Genomic DNA, 11,487 nt, shown 5'->3' with positions numbered 1-11,487 from the left:
TGTTAATGACATTTACATATTTCTGACAATTTCCTGCTTAGAATTGTAGGAATCTGTTTGCAATTATATGAATATTTTACAGTCGGTCATGTACTATGTTGGACCAAATGGTTGCAGTGGTACACTCTGAAACTTGGCCTTCAGCCACACTGATATGCCAAAATATATTTGGCAGACAATATTTTTTCCCCCTAACAACACATTTTGCCAATCTGTATTAGCTGTGAAATATGACTGTTATTTTTTAATATTAATACATAAGTAAAAACATGAATGTAACATTAGGAATTTGTTCTGCAAGCTCGGAGGAGAAAAAAATGCTGGGTTTCTGCCGGGTTAATATTAACTTTATGGCGTATAGCAGTCCTGATAAGACTAGCATAGACTAGCATTAGCACAACTTCTATTAGACCCTTCTTTTCTGTCTACACCACCAGCAGCTGCTCATTCCATATCAACAATTTCATACCGCTACGCCGAGATGTGGCCTGGACATTCAAAGTGGACAGTTTTTAGCATTTATCTAACGGATGCTTCGTCCAAAACACAGAGGTCTACAATTCTTGGTTGCCATTGGTCTAACTGTGAACATGTATTTTCCCCCTCACACAACACTTGACCTGCCAGTGTTCCTTCTCCTTGCTTTTCATGAACACATACCTTCTGACACACAGACACCATTACTAACAGTAATTACATTACAGCAGTGTTGTCCAGTAGTGCACCCCCCCCCCCCCCCCACTCCTGACAATATCATTATATGGGATTATCATTCTGAATGCAGGCTAGTCATATATGTTATTCATTGTTATCCATCAGTACATCATGTATTCATTTAACTTAGTGTTTATTCTCATCCTTGCTTTGTGTTATGTTACATAATTATTCATATCTGTAAGTTTGTTATTTATAAAATATATAGGGAATCATATTATAGGGCTTTGGAACGCAATGAGAGTATGTCATGAGTGTGTGCATAAATGAACCTGTTATTGGGCATCCCTCTGTTCATATCGGACAACCTGCGGCGATTGGCGCCTCATAGAACAGCCCTTGACGTCACTCAAGTCATAGAGTACAGTTTGGGATTAAAGAAAATCCCCCTCCGTTACACTTGGCTCAAAGCCTATTCCCAAAAGACAATATTTCAGCTACATCATCCAAAAAAAAAAAAAACACACCCACATAGGTATAGCAATATGCATTTTGCTTTCTCTAGCTTCAGCACACAATGGCTTGAAATTCTCTTGACTTTTTCATGAAACATGATTGAATAAATTGTGCATAAGGCTATTATTGTGACCTGCTCACATGGCTGTAGTTAAACTGAGACAGGCCTAATATCAGTATGCTATGCAAACTACTTCCCACTTGAGAGGGGAAAAAGTGTGGTCAACCTCACAACAGCTACACACTTTAAAACCTCATAAATATAAGGCCTAATCTGACCCAATATGCCACTGAACTCTGTACATGCTCAGGTCATCTCAACTACTAACATGTTCGTTGACATCTCTGCAGATGGTCCAGCAAGCTTCCTGAGCACCATCCTCCAGGCCAATGGACCTCATAAGAAAAAGTTAAGACTCTTAACTCCACTTACGAAGTTCCCGGGACAATTCTGGCATTCATGAAAGTTTTCTTATCTGGGATTCGTTCTTAGCTAAGAACAGGATTTAAGAACGCGGAAAAGTAGTCGCCCATGTTCACATGTACACAAAGCTACGCAAGCCTCACGCAGCCCGCAAGGCTGTGATTGGACTGCTAACTACATCCTTTCCGGAGTCTCTCATTTCCGGTTTCATTCCCCATAATACCGCCATTTTTAAAAGCCAAGGCAAGACCCAGAAGATTTTGAATCATGAATCAGCCAGAAGAGCGTGTGTCCGATAGAGTGTGGATCGGGCCGAATTTTTCTGTCCGAGCCCGGCCCACGTCCGACAGAGTAGTGCCCCAGCCCGACCCGACAGCCATTCAAATATGTTGTCCGAACCCGACCCGAGCCCCGACGGAGTCAATGTCTCAACTGTTCATACTAATGACACATTTACGTTTTTATGAATAGCCTGCAGACCGTCTCACAAGCTTCTTCTTGTTGATTATGAACAAACATAACAGAAGAGGTCCGAAGATATGAGCACCTTTACAACCCCTCCTTCAACACTTATAAGGACGCTCAAATGACCGTGAATTCATGGAGAGAATACTATCCATTCTCACAGGAGACATCACCTGCACAGCAATCGGAGCATATTTGTCAAACGCGATAAAAGATACTGCTCTGATATACAGTATGCCCATTACATACTGAATTTTCTGTTTAGATCAAATAAGGTTTGTTTTCGACATACCGTGATATTTCAGATGATAGAACAGTTGAAATGAATGCAGAATCCCTTCATACCACAAAAAAAATTTAAATTGATTTATTTAAGACGGGTTTGGCCTGAAGTCCTGTTGTAAATTCGACCTAACGATAAAAGTACTTTATGAATCGGAGGATTAAAGATGAGACGTGAAGGGTGTGGGGGGGGGCTGGAGAAAGTTTCCTTAGTCCCCCAAAAAATATATATTTATTTTTATTTTGAGATCGTCAAATTCACACCTAACAACCGATTTAGTGAACTTATATTGTTTCATTTTTAGAGTTAGAAATAAAATTGTCTCGAGTAGCACAGGAATCCCGCCTGTTTGAGACTGTGGTGGCAAGCGCACGGCTCTGTTTGGTCGTGAGTGAGCCTCGCGAGCGTGCAGACAGACGGTGATAACGTCTAGTAAACAGACTTGGAGCGACTGTCCGACCCAAGCTGGTGAAAGCTGCCATAATCAGCTGCTGGATATAAAGATATAGCACATGAAGTTTAAAATAGTAAAAGAAACGAAATTGTTAAATCATCACAAGTTAATTATAGAGGAGACAGCACACTCGCAGATAAGCTGCTGGTGTCATAGGGAAGCAGAGATGGAGAGCTGGACATCAGAGAGCGAATGTTGTTGACCTTGGATCTGAAAAAGTCAATGAAGCTGTTGCATTGCAGTTATCGAAGGGTAATATGAGTTAGTAGAATAGTGGCAAAGTAAGTCCAGGAATGGTCAACACATTTAGAATATTCATATTATCTGTTGAGGTTTTTTTAAACAATAGTGCAGGACTCTTCATGATTACTGTTATGAATATTAACAAAAAGTTGTGATTTTGGAATAGAGTTCAAAGATTCAAATTAAGGCGTGACTTTTTTATTTAAACTTAAATCCTATTCTAGATTTGATAAAATGACCACATAAGTAAGGTTGTGAAAAACCTCTCACAATTCCTTAAATGACAAAATCGTTTTGATCACAAACGAAATCCCGGCGGGACGTTTTGGAGGTTCAAAGTCTTTGGGAAAATCCTGGCATCATGCCTCATTATCAAACACTGACAAACCTAACCTCTCGAACTAGAACTCTCATCGTTACCATGAAATGCCAGTTCCTGTTTGGCTAGGAAACAGGTTGCATTTACATTTACATTTACATTTAGTCATTTAGCAGACGCTTTTGTCCAAAGCGACGTACAAGGGAGAGAACAGTCAAGCTAAGAGCAATAAAAAAGCATGGTGTAACAATAAATACTACTTTACATGAGAATTAGAAAAACAACAACCTAGAAAAGAGGAAAAAGAAGTGCAGGAATGTAACTGCTGAAGTGCAAGTTAAGCGCTAGTCAGGTGCCAGTTAGGAGGGGAGGTGCTCTCTGAAGAGTTGGGTCTTCAAAAGCTTCTTGAAGGTAGAGAGGGACGCCCCTGCTCTGGTAGTACTAGGCAGTTCGTTCCACCAACGTGGAACTATAAATGAAAATAGTCTGGATTGCCGTGCTTGCACGGACGGCAGTGCCAAACGACGCTCACTAGACGAGCGCAGCGTCCTGGGTGTAACATTTGCCCTTACAAGAGCATTTAGGTAGGTGGGAGCAGAACCAGTAAGCACTCTGTAGGCAAGCATAAGTGACTTGAACTTAATGCGAGCAGCTACTGGCAGCCAGTGGAGCTCGATGAGTAGCGGGGTGACGTGTGCCCTTTTCGGTTGGTTGAACACCAGACGCGCCGCCGCGTTCTGGATCATCTGTAGTGGTTTCACCACGCAAGCCGGCAGGCCCGTTAGGAGGGCGTTGCAGTAGTCAAGGCGGGAGCTCACCAAGGTTTGCACCAGCAGCTGGGTGGCATACTGGGTTAGGTACGGCCTGATTTTGCGGATGTTGTATAGCGCAAAGCGGCACGACCTGGAGACAGAGGCGATGTGGGCCGTGAAGGTCAGTTGGTCATCAATAATGACCCCGAGGTTTCTTGCTGTTTTGGATGGAGCAAGAGATAAAGAGTCAGTATTGATCTTGATGTTGTGGTGGATGACCTGTTTGGCTGGGAAGACCATCAGTTCCGTTTTGGCCAGGAAACAGGTTGCATTAATGAGGTCTGTACTGACTTGTACTAAGTCCTATAAAGTATTACCCGATATCACAATGTCCGCAAGTTCTTGAGTCTTTATTCTTCAACTGATGAGCCCCAGGTCTTGACAAGCTCTGTAGCCTAGGATGGCTGGGCCGTTGCAGTCCACAATGTAGAATTTCCGGGTTATGGAGTTACTCTTGTACCTGCCTTCCAAAGTGCAGTAACCGTTAAAATGACTCACAAATGACCTTGTGTCTTCTCGTGGAACTTGTACTGGGCGAATATGGGGTTAGCTTTCGGTGTGAGGTATGCTGAAAATCCGTCATAGTACGTTTTTAACAATATCGCATCATCCTCCGTTATTTCCCTAGTGTTGCTTATGTGCCTTCCTTTGTCCCCGATCCACAGCAGGAGAAAACTGCATTTCTCCGCCTCCGTTTTCTGTCGTAGCGGTCCCGTGAACATGAGCAATGCATGCTGTTTGAATCGCCGCCACGCATCTGATAGGTTGGACGAATCCCATTCCATCCTCGGGGTATGGACACCGAAAGCCTCCATCTTCTCTTTTTTTTTCCAAGTGGGTTCGTAGTCTAACTACTTATTCTGACACCATGTACTGACTTGTACTAAATCCTATAAAAGTATTATAATACTTAATGTCCGGGAGTTCTTGAGTCTTTATTCTTCAACTGTCATGGTACATTCAACTGGTTTCCGGTTCACAGATAACTTCATAATAGAACAATGTTAATTTCGTTGACGAAAACTATGACAAAAAATATTCGTTAATTCCTTTTTCCCGTGACTAAAACGTGACGAAAACGGATCTTTGAAAATAAAAACTATGACTAAATCTATTTTAACTTTCGTTGACGAGACGAGACGAAAATGTTGGTGGTTGACTAAGTCACAATTTTTTTTTTCTAAACTTGTATGTTGCCTGGTCCTGTATCCATCCCTCCTCCACTCCCTGAGATGCCCAGACATGCAAGTGACGCCCTAACAAACGTTATATGATGGCTCAAGTTCAAGCACGCGGCACTGGAAGAAAAAGAATAGATATCTGCACAGTCTTTAATTATAACTTGACAGAAAATAAAACACAATGCACCGCAATAACGGGAGAGAAACCTTGTGGCTTCAAAATAGGTGGGAAGAACACAACATGAGGCACCTGAAAGCGCACAAGACAACCCTGCCATTTATGCCAAGGTAAATTAGCTATTAACTGTCAATGATAATTAGCTAATGTTAACTAGTTATTAGAATATATTAGCCAGCGTTAAGTTAACTTCAAAGGGACAGTCGAGTGTAAAGGTTGTGTCAGCTTGGATAACTAGCTAGTCATTTTCGATTGAAACCTCCCGTTAGGCTTGGAAAATGAGTTCCAAAACTTTTAGCTAGCTAACGTTAGCTAACTATGAGGTAGCATAGCTAAGTTATACTAGCTATCGATAACTAGCTAGTAAACGCATTGCAGAATGGACTATAGGACAGGCCACGCATGACATTAATCAAGAAAAAATAAATGAATATGTGATTGGTTTACATATCCTTGTCTATTTATGCAACTATCATTGGCACTACTATCAGATTGCACAGCAATTCATATGGAGGATATGTGGTTGATTTAACTAAGGCCAGGTAGGCATAGTAGTTGTAATGTGCTATCACATCATTTGAATCTTCAAAATCTAGACTTGATATTCTCTTATATTTTAATGATAATACTTGTTAACAGGTAGGCTTATACCTTCTGCCTACCTGCACAGCGGAATACTGATTCAGAGGAATGAACGGACGTTTAGACGTTTGTCTCTTTAGCCATCAATGCGTGGCATTATTTATTAAAAGTACAACAGGCTGCTCTCCGTGAGAGTCAGGTAACAAGTGAATGAGAGAGGGTGAACATCCCCGTTTATAAGATCATCAGTCACACGTGACTGATGTCATATGAGGCGCAACAGTGCCTCCTGCTGGACAAATATAATTACATACATACATTCATACACTTATCGACTCTCAACACTCCCACTTATGAATGACATGTATACTGTACAACTTTTACATAATAAAATGAACAAAACAAACAAAAATGGCAGTGTCAAATGTCAACATTTTACAAACCAAACATGACTCCTGCAAACACGAAACATAGGTCAGGACGTGTACAGGTTGTCAAGTAAATGAGACTGCCGACAGCCTCCCTGTACTTCTTCACATCAGACATTTTAGCCGCATCTTCAGAGTAGTCTAACTTTGGGTCACATGGTGTTTCTCTGATTCTACACTCCTGCATGTCGAAACGTTCCAGTATCTTTTCAACATACCTCTTTTGTGACACTTTTACATAGCCATCAGACTGGCTGAAGTCCATGCCCAGAAAATATTTCAACCTACCTAGGTCCTTCATCTTAAATCTGGTAGAAAACATGTTTTTCGCTTTCTCTAGACTCTCGTTGTTGCTGGCTGCAATGATAAGATCATCCACCCAGACAACTACTATTACCTTCCCTGTCTCTTCAGACTCTTTTGTGTAGACGCAGTGGTCTGTCGGGTTCTGAGTGAAGTTATCATCTACTAGGCATGTGTGGAGCATCTCATTCCAATTACGCCCCGACTGCTTGAGGCCGTAAATTGACTTCTGTAGTTTACACACTAACTTCTCTCCCTCTTTTTCGTAACCTTCAGGTTGTTCCATGTATATACCTCGATCAATGGGGGCGTGCAGATAGGCTGTTTTCACATCCATTTGATGCAAGATCAAATCGTCTTGGGCTGCCTTCTGCATCACTACACGTATACTTGTAAGATTGGCTGTTGGTGAGAATGTTTCGCCATAATCTATCCCTGCTCTCTGACTGTATCCTTTTGCTACAAACCTAGCTTTGTACTGGTCGTGTCCGTCAATGTCACCCTTGATCGAATATACCCACCTTCCTCCCACTGTCTTCCTGCCCTCTGGTAACTTAGTCAGGGTAAAGGTCTGGTTGTCCTCAAAAAACTTCATCTCCTCGTCCATCGCTTTCTCCCACTTTCCTGACTCAGTTGATGTCATGGCCTCTTTAAAGGTCAGAGGTACACCACAAACTGCACGGTAGCAATAATCTACACTAATGAGTGTACTGTCATCATCAGTATCTTCCACAGTATAATCTCTCAGATACCCCGGGGGTTTACGCTCTCTGGTGGGGTATCTCCCACTGTCTGAGGCATGTGGCGTCACCCTAGGGTGCTTCTCGCCCTCATCCTCTGATGCTGACTGTGGACCGTCAGCCTGTACATCTGTGCTCAGTACACTAGGCTGTGGAGTCTCTATGCTTTTGTCACAAGCTACTTCAGGGTCCAGTGCTAGCTCCTGTGTCTGAGTCTCGTTTTCACAGGTTGTCTTGGTGATAAACTTTACCAGTCTGTGCTTCTGCACTTTTCCTTTACCGGGGTAGTAAACTAGATAGGCGGGACTGCCCTTGTCATGCCCTACAAAGAGTCCTCTCTCACACCAAGAATCTAGTTTCCCTCTGTCTTGCTGGTAGGCATAGCACACTGACCCGAATTTATGCATACTGCCTAGATTGCACCTTTTACCTGTCATTGCTGTATATGGGGTAGTGCCTGTGTGTTTGTTAAAGCACCGGTTCCTGGTATAGGCTGCTTCCTGGATGGCATAGTGCCAAAGACTCTTAGGTAGGTCACTGTCGATAAGCTTACATCTGGCCATCTCAAAAAGAGTGCGCCCTTCCCTTTCAGCTGTCCCGTTCTGGTGCGGGGAGTAAGGGCAGGAAGTCTCGTGTCTGATTTTGTTCTTTCTCAGTAGTGTCTGAAACTCTCTGTTAATGAACTCGGTCCCGTTATCTGATCTGATGCATTTTACAGTGCCATAAGGCGCTACATCTGCCAGGTACTTCTCAGTGGCCTGAACTGCATCACTTTTTGCTTTCAGAAAGTAAACCAACACTGCCCCCGTACACACATCGGTGAAAGACTGCATGTACCTGAAACCATCTATGGACTCATTGTTTACTGGACCAGCTAGGTCTGTGTTCACCAGTTCAAGTGGTGTCTTTACCTTCTCAGCCGGATCTCTGTTTCTCGTTTGAGTGAACTTTCCCTCTATGCACACTGTACATTCTTTATCAGGCCTACGCTTTGCACCTTTAATGTGCATGCCTTCTGTTACATCCTGCAGCTTCAAGATATCTTTGTAATTGCAGTGACCCATTATCTCATGCCATGTCTGGATATCATAGCTGACATTACACACATCATCTACATCACACTCGGTTTGCAAGTAGTACATTCTCTTATATACACAAATATTATACCTTGTGCCATCCGGCGACAATATGACATTTTTACCTTCCTCGAAGAACACTTTGGCACCGTGAGCGGTAGCAGACTTCACTGAGAAGAGTTCTTGGGGGTACGAGGGGATGTAGAGAGCGTTCTTTAAAGTCACTGCACACCGGCGCCCCTCGCTGTTTATGAGGCATACCTGTGCATCTCCCCTGCCTTGCGCCACCCCGACGGTACGCTTCCCGTCTGCCAGCTCCATGCTGTGTCTCTCCGGCTTGAAGGTGCTGTCGAAGGGCTTGAACTTGCTCCTGTCGTTGATGATGTGGGACGACGCGCCCGTGTCCACGATCAGTCCCTTTCTCTGGATCTGCAGCCGTTGCCCTGGGAGGCTGGCATCTTCTGTGTGTGCCCTGAAGGTGCGGTCTTCTCCTCCCGCGGCTCCCCGGGCGCCATCTTGTTCACGACCTGCTCTCCAGCCACCGTCGTCGCCGCCATCTTGGACACACACACACCGGGCGCTCCGTTCCCGCTCCTTCTTTGAGCATGCCTTGTCTGTGTGTCCCCTGCTTTTGCAAAAACTACACCAAACTTTCTCTGTGCAGTCATCCCTTCTGTGGCCCTTTTCTCCGCACCGCCAACACACCATCTCCACTGGCCCGGTCTTTTTCCTTGGCGCCGCTCGGGCCCTCAGCAACCTTTCTCCCGTCTCTTCTGCGACTGGGTCTGAGTCTTCTGAAGCCTCGAAGTTCCTCAACTTTGCCTTGAACTCTCCCAGCGTCATGTCTGCTGAACCATGAGTCACCATCAGTGTGAACGGCTTGTACTTCTCCGGTAACCCCCTCATGATCATCGCCATCATCAGTCCCTCACTCGGTGCTTCACCTGCACCCCTGAGTGCCGTTATGATCTGCTCAGCTCGGATCACGTATTTGGTTACAGTCTCGTTGTCAGCTTTCTTCAGCGCAGTCAATGTTATGTACAGCGAGACAATCCGGGGTCTACCTTTTCCGATGTAGTGTTCTCTTAACACTTTGAGGCTCTCTCGGCCCTTGTCCTTAGTGTCTCTGAATATCAGTCCCAAGCTCGTATTGTCAAGTAGCGGCGCCAATGCACAATAGGCGTCAGCATTCAGCTTGTCATCATTAGCCTTTTCTCCAACCGTCAGTGGTCCACTGGGCTCTGTGAGGATCGTCTGCTTCAGCCCCACTCCGTGCATGCAGCACAGCATCCTTTCTTCCCAGAGCTCATACTCCTCTGCTCTCCCGTCAAACGTGGGCCACTTGCTTCTGTTCATCATTTCTGTTTGTAGCTCAGTTTAGCTCCTTTTCAGCCTAGCTTTAGCTTCCCGGTACTCCCGATGCTAAACTAGCTCTTTTGGATAATCCTACTTCTGTATGCTAGCACAGTCTTGCTAGCAATCTACGCACGTGTCGGTCAAACTTTATCATCATTCTCCGTTAGCTGGGCCCATAACCTGTTAACAGGTAGGCTTATTCCTTCTGCCTACCTGCACAGCGGAATACTGATTCAGAGGAATGAACGGACGTTTAGACGTTTGTCTCTTTAGCCATCAATGCGTGACATTATTTATTAAAAGTACAACATGCTGCTCTCCGTGAGAGTCAGGTAACAAGTGAATGAGAGAGGGTGAACATCCCCCTTTATAAGATCATCAGTCACACGTGACTGATGTCATATGAGGCGCAACAGTGCCTCCTGCTGGACAAATATAATTACATACATACATTCATACACTTATCCACTCTCAACAATAACGTCAACGAACTTGACTTAGCATAAAACAAGCCAGCACTACCTTCTTGCAAAAAGGCTAATTAACATTAGCTAACTTCAGAGTTCAACTCTCTAGGCGTGTTTTAGGTAAATTGACACGATAAATACAAGCACATATAATTTAGACAAATGAAGTGAAGTGCATTTATTTCATAAGACACATAACATGATATGCTCTTTGGCAATGATGCCAACGTTATCATTAGTTAGCAAAGCTAACATTGGTGAACTTTAGCTGGCCTGCCTATTTCCACGAGGTTAGCCTATTATTCGATATTAGCTACTGAAGCAATGGATCTAAATTGATTCCCCCTAACTCTGTGCAATTTCAGGAAAATTTAACCATTTTATCTACCTTTCATACAAGTCTTCAAATATTCACCTTGAGCGCATCAGCTCTTCAGTCCAGCACCACGAGGTAAAAGGAAAGATGGCAGTTTGAAGCTTAAAAATGGGCGGAGAATCAAACCAAACATAACTATTTTATATATTCTAAACATGACAATCTCAAAGACTGTACATCCCAAGAGTAGAATAGTTCTACATGATTTATACATGTTTAGAGACGGAACATAATGTAAAGTGTAATGTTTTATATACTAAATAGAAACATAAAAAATCAACAACCCCTCTTCTCCCTTTTTTTCAGTGTGTTATAGATTCCGCAATCCCAAATATTTCACTCTTCAATGGGGGTTAAAGTTGGTCGCCAGGTGACCACCAGGTCACCACTACCATGTCAGTGAAATTAAACTAAACACAAATAGTTCAATTCATTTTAAACTAAAGAGGGCAAATTAGAAGATATAATTAACTAAAAAAGTCAGAAATGCGTTCAAAAAGTATATATTATTTTAGTTCACAATAATCAATAATCACATAGAACCTTTGCTGGACTCCAAACATGCCAGGTGGATATTTCTGGAGTATTGGTCTTCTCGGACCAACCTGCTTATAATGTCACCGATGCTGC

Source organism: Clupea harengus, chromosome 11, assembly GCF_900700415.2.
Source record: "Clupea harengus chromosome 11, Ch_v2.0.2, whole genome shotgun sequence".
Lineage (NCBI taxonomy): Eukaryota > Metazoa > Chordata > Actinopteri > Clupeiformes > Clupeidae > Clupea > Clupea harengus.
The sequence above is the reverse complement of the archived record's forward strand: the minus strand, read 5'-3'. Positions refer to the sequence as shown.